General features: G+C 51.4%; 1 pseudogene; it reads left to right on the top strand.

Moving 5' to 3' along the window:
* Positions 1-1689: 1689 nt before the first annotated feature.
* Positions 1690-4978, top strand: LOC123040640 (peroxidase 70-like; annotated as a pseudogene).
* Positions 4979-10050: the final 5072 nt, after the last annotated feature.

Genomic DNA, 10050 nt, shown 5'->3' with positions numbered 1-10050 from the left:
GTGTCAGCTGCTACCTCCAAGGAGATGGGTTTGGTCAATTAAATTGAATAGGTGGGTTAAGTTTCAATGATATACCATCCCTTAAGAAAAAAAATCTTTGTTCGGAAGTATAACGAGCTTAAGAAGTTACTCTTGAAACTTCTTAGTTGCTTTTTTAAGCTCGTTAAGTTTGATGAGCTGAAACCAATGATTGGCTATGTTCATTAAAAAGTGAACTACGAGCTTAACTAGTCGAGCTATGGAGCGCTCATTTAACTTGTGAGTTACAAGCTTTTGATCCAGCCTTAGATGTTATTAAAAAAATATGAAAATATCTCGCTACCATGCGTGGACCAGTGATCAACTTGTGATCCCAAGTTTCTAGCTGTCATAGCTTCTGTATAACTCGCCAGATACGAGCTTTGGTGCATCCCTAGATGCATAGACTGGTATAATTGATATCCTCTTGATTTATATATATTCTTTTTATTCATATAAATATGGAAACATATCGCTACCCTCAGTGATCAACTTGTGATCCCAAGTTTCTAGCAATCAGCTTCAACATACCAGTTTGCCATAAAAGTACTACTACCTCCGTACCGCTATTAACTTCAAGGATGGAACGGTATATGTAGTCAACAAAAGAAGGACAAATACTTGCACGATACTGCAGATTAGTACCGATATTACAGTATATTACTCTACTTTTGTCTCCATCTGCATATGTCGGTCACTCAAATCGGTTAACCCCGAACTCCCGGACAAATTTCGCATGTCTGTCTGGCTGGCATGCTACCTGTTAACAACCACATGTGTACAGTGGAATAACTGAAATTTTCTTTTGCTCCAACAGAGTAATGTTTATGATTCAGGACATCTTCCAAGTTCAGGTCCTTTACTGCAGCTAATTGGCCATCTCTATCTAACTTATAAACATCTTAGATGCTGGGACTGTTCACTAACCCCGTATGAATACCATTAGCAGTTGGAAGTCGACGTGTGACAGCACACTGCATGCACACGGGACAAAATTCAGGTTGTCAAGTGTCTAGCTGTCTAAACATTTCATCTCTACCGTCAGAGGTCTAGGAACAGAGTGACATCCATCCCAGGATGTATGGATGGAAATATGCTGCAGTCAGACTCAACTGACCACTTTGTCAAAATGGAAAAATAATTGGTTATTAGACGATTAACTGACGACGGATGGATACATGCAGTCAACAGACGAAGGATAAACACATACACTGTATCTCTAAAAAAACATGGATGGTACTCCTACGTCTCTGCAGATTAGTATACCATGCAGTATAGTATATTTTTTTGTCTCCATTTGCACATCTCAATCACTCGAAATTAATTATTGACTTTTCTTGCAGAATTTGAACTCCCGGACAAATTTTGCATGGCTGGCTTGCTACCTGTTAACAACCACTTTGGTTGGAAGAATTATTTCGCTCGAACAGAGTAATGGTAGCTTATGATTCAGGCAAATGCTGCCCGTTTCCCATCTCCAACTAATATACCGAACCATTTTGTAAGCTACGATGATTGTGCGCTTGTGGCAACGACCCTAGCCTGCTAGCTACCCAACTATAGATCTCCAACCAAAACAAATGTCGTACCACTAAAAATTTAAATAGTGTCGGTTGTCATGGTAATGCAGGCCATTGCATAGAGCTTTAATCTGAACAGGATTAGTGCCTTCTTGCACACACAAGTATAGCGATGGCAATGTCCTCTTCTTTCTCAGTGCTGTTGCTCCTGTGCCTGGGGGCGGCCACCTCGGCTTGGCCGCAGCTTTCGCCTCAGTTCTACGCCAAGTCATGCCCCAGGGCGCTGGCAACCATCAAGACAAGAGTGCCGTGACCTCTGCCGTGAGGAGTGAGCCCCGCATGGGAGCGTCGTTGCTTCGACTGATATAGTGATCAAGCAAGGTAGGTTGAGTACATTTTAGCCCAAACCACGTCTCCTCCCGTGTCGCCCCCTGCGCGGCGACCGGGGGGAACCCTAGCGCCCCCGCGTCCTCGCCCCTCCCCCGGCATCTCCTCCTCGCCGCCGCCGGGGCGCGCCGCCGGGCAAAGCCCGGTCCGCGTCGTCGGCGGCGGGATCTCTTCTCCCACGGCTCGCTGGATCTGGTGCGGGCGGATCGCGGTGGCGGTTGGCGGCGCGGGCTTGGGGACGACGGCAGTTTCCCCTGGTGTGCGTGGGAGTCCGCTCGGAGCGCGCGGCGGCGGCCCTCGGCAAGCGGTGGCGGCCGCTGGGCTCTGGGCTCTGGGCGGCGCTCCGGCGTGTGCAGGCGGCGGCGGTCCCTGTGCGCGGTTGGCGGCTCCGTCTCTGACCCGGACGGCGCGAGGGATGGCGGCAGCCCGGCGTGGCCGGCGATATGGATGCGGTGGTGCCGGCGGCTCGCTGATCAGCCGGTGCTCCAGGGTTCTGCCTGGTGGTGCTGATGGTGACGGAGGCCCGTGCACGAGAGTTGGATCCCTTCGAACTGATTTGGGTGAAAACTTGCCTTCGTGTCTGCTAAGGCCGGCGGTGGCGGCGCTATCTGCGACGTTTCCTTCTTGAAGGCATCGCCGTGGGGAAGTTCAAGGCCTCTCTCTGCTACCTCAGGGGGAAACCCTAGATTGGATGATCGGATGATGGCGTTGCTCTGGTGTCGTTCCTCCCTTGCGGGCGTCATTCTTGGAGGTACACACGTGATCGAGGGACCAGCGGACGGATTCTTTGGTGGAGCGGTGCTTCACCCTACACACTGATGGCGACGGATCTTGACGGCGTGGCGCAGTGCAGATTCGGAGTTCGCTGTGGGAGGATGGACTCGCGCAGGAGGACGACGCTGTCGGGCATCGTGGTGGCGTCGATGGCAGAGAGACCTGACACGATACATGCAACAGTACATCTTTGAAGATGGATTGATAGCAGGTGGCTGCGGCAGCCTCATACCTGGCAGGCGTCCTGATTGAGGAGTGCGCCGGACTGGTAGGTGCCCCATACCCGGCAGGCGTTCTGGTTGGGACCTCAGGTCTTAGATGTTTAGGTTTGGCTACGATGTGTGTTTGGTATTAGGCCCAGACTATCTACGTCCCTTCATCAATTGGATAGGTGTAGCGACAGCTGTTGCTTAGACGGTGGCTTTAGTCTTGCTGTTATATGGCTTTGTAAGGTCTTGTGAGAATAATTAATAAAGTGGCCATATGTATCGCCCAGATACAGAGACCGGGGGTTATCCTTTTTTTTTTTTAAAACGACTACTTTGTCCAAGCAAGTCCCTCTCACTCATCGTCTCCCTTTACTTACTACCGGTAATACTATAGTTTCTATTGCACACATTAGTACTAGTATATACTCCTTCCGTTCCAAAATTCTTGTCTTACATTTGTCTAGATACGAATGTATCTAATACTAAAATATGACTTGATACATTCATATTTTAACAAATCTAAGACAAGAATTTTGGAAAAGAGAGAGTACTTAATTTAGTAGGTCTCCTAGTCCTAGATCGACCAGTTAATCACACTGTCTTCAAAGTCATTGCGGTATGAAAAAGCTAATGGAATGGAACACTACTACATATATTATGTAGGAGTACCTAACTACATAGTTGACCCTAGTCCATGCATGCATTCTAATTAATGTGACTTGCCATGCAAAATAAATAAATCAATCTTACTTATCAACTATTTCTTACAGTGACTTCTCAGGCCATGCTTAGATCCAAGGGACTATTTTTAGTCTGACTAAAACTAGTCTCTTTTAGAGGCTAAAGTTCCATTCACCCCTGACTAAAGAGAGGCTAGAACTAGTCTTAAGACTAAAAATTTTTAGTCAGGGGAACCCTACTAAAATGTAGATTAGTCCTCTCTCTCCTCATTTAACTCCTTTCCTTTAACACATGCAAGTTCGGGATTGGAGGGTTTGGAGAATAATAAATGCTCATTAACTCATTTTAGTCTATTTAGTATTTGTATTCAAGCATGGGTGAGGCTAGCAAGTTTTAGTCTCACTACTTTTAGTCATGGGACTAAAACGTATCCAAGCACCCTCTCAATTCTTGAGTTCAAATCAACTATAACAGAATTATATTGTACTACTAGTGAATTTATCTTGATAGAAATAATTTCTTACATGTGTGACGACTAACGATGCATCAGGGCTGCGACGCGTCCGTACTGCTGAGCGACACGACCACCTTCACGGGCGAGCAGGGGGCAGCCCCGAACAACAATTCCATTCGAGGCATGAACGTCACCGACAACATCAAGGCGCAGGTCGAGGCCGTGTGCAGGTAGACCGTCTCCTGCGCTGACATCCTCGCCGTCGCCGCCCGTGACTCCGTCGTCGCCGTAAGATCGATTTGGCGCCATGCCTGTCAATTTGCTGAACGCACGCGACAGTAAAATAAGAAACTTAGTTCTTTATTAATTGCTTGCAGCTAGGAGGGCCTTCGTGGACCGTTCCTCTGGGAAGGAGGGACTCAACGACGGCGAGCCTCTCGCTGGCCAACAACGACCTGCCTGCACCGTCCTTCGACGTCGCCAACCTCACCGCCAACTTCGCCGCCAAGGGGCTCAGCGTGACCGACATGGTCGCCCTCTCTGGCGGCCACACCATTGGACAATCGCAGTGCCGGTTTTTCAGGAGCAAGCTCTACAACGAGACCAACATCGACACGGCCTTCGCGACATCTCTCAAGGCCAACTGCCCCCGACCGACCGGCTCCGGCGACAGCAGCCTGACGCCTCTGGACACGAAGACGCCCAATGGGTTCGACAACGCATACTACAGCAACCTGATGTCCCAGAAAGGGCTCTTGCACTCCGACCAGGTGCTCATCAACGACGGACGCACCGCCGGCCTGGTTCGGGCGTACTCGTCGGCGTCGGTGCAGTTCAATAGGGACTTCGCGGCGGCCATGGTGAGGATGGGGAACATCAGCCCGCTCACCGGGGCGCAGGGGCAGATAAGGCTCAGCTGCTCCAGGGTGAACTAAGCAACTGATCATAGCCCTAGGTCTGGCCGTACTTGGTTTTACCTGGTAATGGTGGCGTTTTTACGCAATTACCCAGTTGATGACATTGCTTGAACTTTGCTCGGGCATGAACTTCAGGGTGAAAACTCACGATCTAGCCTTCAGTGGTTGGATCCGACGATGACAATGCTTACGTGTCAGTGTCGTTCCCTACTTGAAGGTATTGTTTTTGAAGAACCTTTATCATAGTCCTCGTGTTGTCAAGAGATAGTTGGTGCCGATTGTCAGTTTTGTATACAATTGATCGCTGCTTGATCGCTTTGGTTATTTTCCTTTTCCTTTTCTCCTTCCGCTAAGGCATAGTTTTGTATAGTGTGCATCTAAGCTTGCAGAGGCTCGGTGTTCGCTCATTGTGTTCGTGTCTGCTATATGCTTCGTTATGAGTAAATAAAAACATGTTTTGTAGAGAAAAAAAGGCTTTCTACTCTCTTCATCGGGCAAAATTACCACATACAGTATCATTACATCTGTTGGCATGTGCCGTCGTGGCTTCTCCGGCTGTTTTCTTCTTCGCAGTTTCGGGTTCCATGTCGGTGGCCAGGTTAGCTGGTGGTGCCCATGTCATATGGGTTGACTTGTATCAGTTTTAGCCTGGTTTTTCGCCAATTAACCGGGCAATTTTCTTCTTCTTAATCAATGAAAATGGCAAGTCTTTTGCCTCGTTTCAAAAAAAATAAAATTACCACACAACTTTTTTTCTTTTTTCTTCTTCTTCTGCGGGAACACTTACCACAAAGTGTGGGGCTCTCACGGACGACCCAGCGACCCGGTTTGAATTCCTGAGTTGCTTCCAAAAGCGGCGGCAACTTGGCGGCCTCACTAGTCGATCGGGGTGGAGCGCCACGCTCCCCCAGTACCCCTGAAATCGACGTGTGCCCAACCCACGCATGCACGCTTCACCGGTAGTGCCACACACACTAGCTACTTCTCCTTCCATTCGTAGATAGCTGCAGTTTTCCGGCGTGAATGGCGAGAGATCCTTGGATTGGACCCATACGGCTCAGACAGGATCATGGGACGTCGCTCGCCGCCTTCCGCGCTCCGTTGGAACAGAGAGCTCCCCGACGACGCCGTAGCCCTCGCACGCACGGAAAATTCAGTCGGAAGCTGCTGACTGGTATCGGATGAAGCTACTGGTATCATAAGAAAATCCAATTACGTACCGGACTGGGAGCACGAAATACAAATAGGTCTACAGTGCTGCTGCAAGAGGTTTCTGGATTTTCGGGGCTGACGAAATGTTGAACACTCATGTGTTTCAGGGTCGGTTATTTCCACGCGAATCGGCCGACTGACAGATACCCGAATGCAGAATAGTTAACCTACCAAGTGGCCAGCATCATCCATCGTACATGCCAAGTAGTAGACGATGGATGACCCCTTTTTCGTTGCTGCGCGCGACGTCACTGCCGCACTCACTCACTATCCACCAGTCACCGGAGGATCATTCTATTTTTGACAAGATCTGGCCCTTTTCGCGTCATGCCAACCGGGCCCGTCGTCGTCGGTCGGCGCTGCTTCTGTCCGCTCCCGTGGAAAATTTGAAGAACCCAACGAGCAGCGCCGCCTGCTGAAAACGATCGGATTATGGGGTTCCATGCATGCATGTTTGGTGCGGGGTCGGCGTCGCCGTTGTTGAACGGATGGATTGGTTTGCAGAGTTTGCATTTGCAAACTGTCAAATGGGGTACCGGCCAGCTGTGGTGATGGAGCCATCTTTATCTTCAAGTAGAGAATCTGGCATCATGGCCATCTCTAACTTACAAAGTTCTTAAATGCTGGGACTGTTCACTAACCCTCGCTTGAATACCATTAGCAGTTGGAGGTAGATGTCTGACAGCACACTGGCTGCTTGTTATGTACTCCCTTTGTTTCACATTACTTGTGGCTGATTTAGTTGAACTTTATACTAGATATACGACAAACTAATACGGAACTGAGGGAGTACTTGATTGTCAAGAGTTTAGCAGTATATCCGGCCTTAACGTTCATCACACACAAATATAAACGATACTTCAACATATGGAAGCTCGATCAGTGGTGTAGCTGTAAGAAAAATCGCTCTTTCATCAGATGTGCCTAGAAAGTAGAAACATATTGACATCAATTTTAGAATGTATGGATGTGGATATATCTCTGCGTAGGTGGACTGGATTTTCGGTGCCATGGAAGAGGTGGTGACGGTGGGTGTTCTAGGCATTGCTCGATAGCATGTGTTGCCCACGCATGGTTCCACTTATGTGGCTAGCTCTATGTGTATACGTACACGGGTGTGTGATGATCGATGGATAGGCAGGTGGTGGGAACACAGGGCGACGTCGCCTAGGTGGATCTCTCTGAGGGTGTCAAGTTCCAGGGGTGAAATCTTTAGGTATAATCTTCATTGGTTGAACCCTCCCTAGGGTTCCCACCCCCGCCGCTGCCGGCCGCCGGGCACGCGCCTCCCGCCCCGCCCCGCTCCCCTCCCCCTCTCCTCCCTCCCCTCCCCTCCCGCGGCGCGCTCGCGCGCGCCCGGGGGGTCCCCTGTGGCTGCGGCCCTCGGCCCCGTCTCCCTTCCTCCCCCCCCCCCCCCGCCGTCGCCGGCGCGCTCCGTCGGGCAAAGCTTGGCGGGCGAGGCGGCGGCGGGGCCCTCCTTCCCCGTCCGCTTGTGGGCGCCGGCGCGGGCGGCCCCTTTGAGCGACGGTGCTGGACGCCCGCGGATCCAGCGGCACGACGGCGGTCTCGCGGGGCGGCGGGGCAGCCTGCTGTGGCGGCGCTCCGGCGATACTCGGGCTGCGCGCTGCGGGGCGGCTGCGGTGCTCCCGTCTTGGGACGTGGCGCGCGACCGGTCTTGGGCCGGATCCGTCCGAATCTGGCTTTGGGGGCGGGCCGGTGGCGCCTGGCTCCGGTGGTGCGTGCTCGGCGGCTCCGGCGCTTGGAGCCCGCCGGGTGACGCGGGTAGGGCTGCGGCCGGGCGTGGTTGCTGCTCCGGCCGTGGGCGGCGACATGGGTAGGTCTCGGTGGCCTACCGGTGTCGTGGCGGCTTCACGGTGTCTCGACGGATCTGTCCGCAGCAACGGCCGGCTCCTCCGGCGTCGGTTTGTCTGTGTTCGGGCCGTCTCATCCTTCACCCCATCTCCTTGTCGCCCGGGCGCTACTCCCATCAAAGGGCTGGTCCTTTCCCAGCTGCGATCCACCGCTCGTCTCGCGCCCGATGCCGCAGGACAGAGCTCGTCTCGCGCACGATGCAGCAGGACCGAGCTCGTCTCGCACACGATGCAGCAGGACCGGGCTCATCTCGCGCACGATGCAGCAGGACCAAGCTCGTCTCGCGCCCGATGCAGCAGGACCGAGCTCGCCTCGCGCACGATGCTGCAGGATCAAGCTCATCTCGCGCTTGGGGTAGCAGGATGGGTCGGTGGATGCCGGTTCTGGCCGACCTATTGGGTCTCGATGCTGGGGGTTGCCCAGGGGCGCGAAAGGTGGGACCTTTCCGCTCGTCTCTTTCGTTGGGTTGCGCCGGGTCACGGGTGAGGTGGTGTCGAGGTCTTGAATGCTGGGGCGGCGGCCCTGGTGGTGGTGGTGGCGCGGTGCTCTTGGACAAAGCCCGCGCCTTGGTGCTGCCCGCTCATCATGGCCGTGTGGGCGGCGTGGTTGCCGGGGTGTGGCGTTCGGTGGCGGTGAATGTTTGCCGAGGTGAAAACCTGCTCTATCTTCGGACGGACCGATGGCGGCGATAATCGCTTCCTTCTTGAAGGCATCGTCGCGGCTCTCATTGCCCGTCATGTGGCTCCGGGGGAAACTCTGATCCTTGGATCGGGCGGTGGCGGCGCTCCGGCGTCGTTTCCTTCCCGAAGGCGCCACCTTGGAGCGCATGGTTCGTCATATGTAGCTTCATATCTTCGGGGCGGTAGTGCTAGGAGTAGTGTTGCTGCGCTCAGCGCCTTTGTATCCCGTCCTGGGTGTGTGCGTGTGTTGCGGTGGCGTAGCGTGTGGTTGTACTGGATGCTTGTGGGTTGTTGCTTTATATATAAAGCGGGGCGAAAGCCTTTTTCGGTAAACCTGGTAATGTTGTTGTTCACCGGCTGCTCACTTATTGAATGCATTGCCTGAAGCTTGCTCAAATATCTCTTCAGGGTGAAACCCATGTTCCGGCCTTAGTGGTGGGTCTAGTGACGACAGCATTCGGGCATCCCTCCTTTCCAGAAGGCATCATTGTTGCCTTGTTGGAGGCTTGGAGCACTCATCGTGTTACCCTAGGTTGCAAACATTGATGGTTGATGCTGATGTTTGCCGCAGTTCTTCCATAGGTCATCTTATTTCATTTGTAATAATTTAGTTGTGTGAATCATTGATCTCTCCACTAGTTCTTGACTTTGTGTTGGTGGGGAGGATTAACGAACTGCTTGGCGCATTATTCTCGTGCTCGTTAAGGCTCGGCTCATTAAGCTCGGTAGACTTAACGAGCAGAAAGCCCTTCTCGGTTCGGTTCGTTTGAGAAGCTTGTTAAACTCGTGAGCTCTCGCTAACATGCATTACCTTATTTTGCTTTAGGAATGATTTGTTGCGACATGTGAGATGAGAGTAGAGTGTGACTTTTACGAAGGGATATCATTGAGGATGTGTGTCAGCTGCTACCTCCAATGAAACGGGTTTAGTCAATTAAATTGAATAGGTGGCTTAAGATGCAATGATATACTATTACTTAAGATAGAAATCTTTGTTCTGGAGTATAATGAGCTTAACAAGTAACTCATGAAACGTATTAGTTGTTTTGTTAAGCTCGTTAAGTTTGATGAGCTGAAACCAGTGATGGAGTATGTTCCTTAAAAAAGTGAACTACATGCTTAACTAGTCGAGCTATGGAGTGCTCATTTAACTTGTGTGGTACAAGCTTTTGGTCCATCCTTACATGTCCAAGGAATGGTGAGTTTTGTTATTTTTGTTATCGTACAATGTATGGAGCTCCCATTAAAAGATTAGTGTTGCACAGTCCATAATCCTTTGAGTCTTGGACCGTTTGTTTTCAACGAATTCTTCCACATTCATTTTTT

This window comes from Triticum aestivum, chromosome 2B, assembly GCF_018294505.1.
Source record: "Triticum aestivum cultivar Chinese Spring chromosome 2B, IWGSC CS RefSeq v2.1, whole genome shotgun sequence".
In the NCBI taxonomy this organism is placed as follows: Eukaryota; Viridiplantae; Streptophyta; class Magnoliopsida; order Poales; family Poaceae; genus Triticum; species Triticum aestivum.
This window is presented reverse-complemented; position numbering and strand designations above follow the sequence as displayed.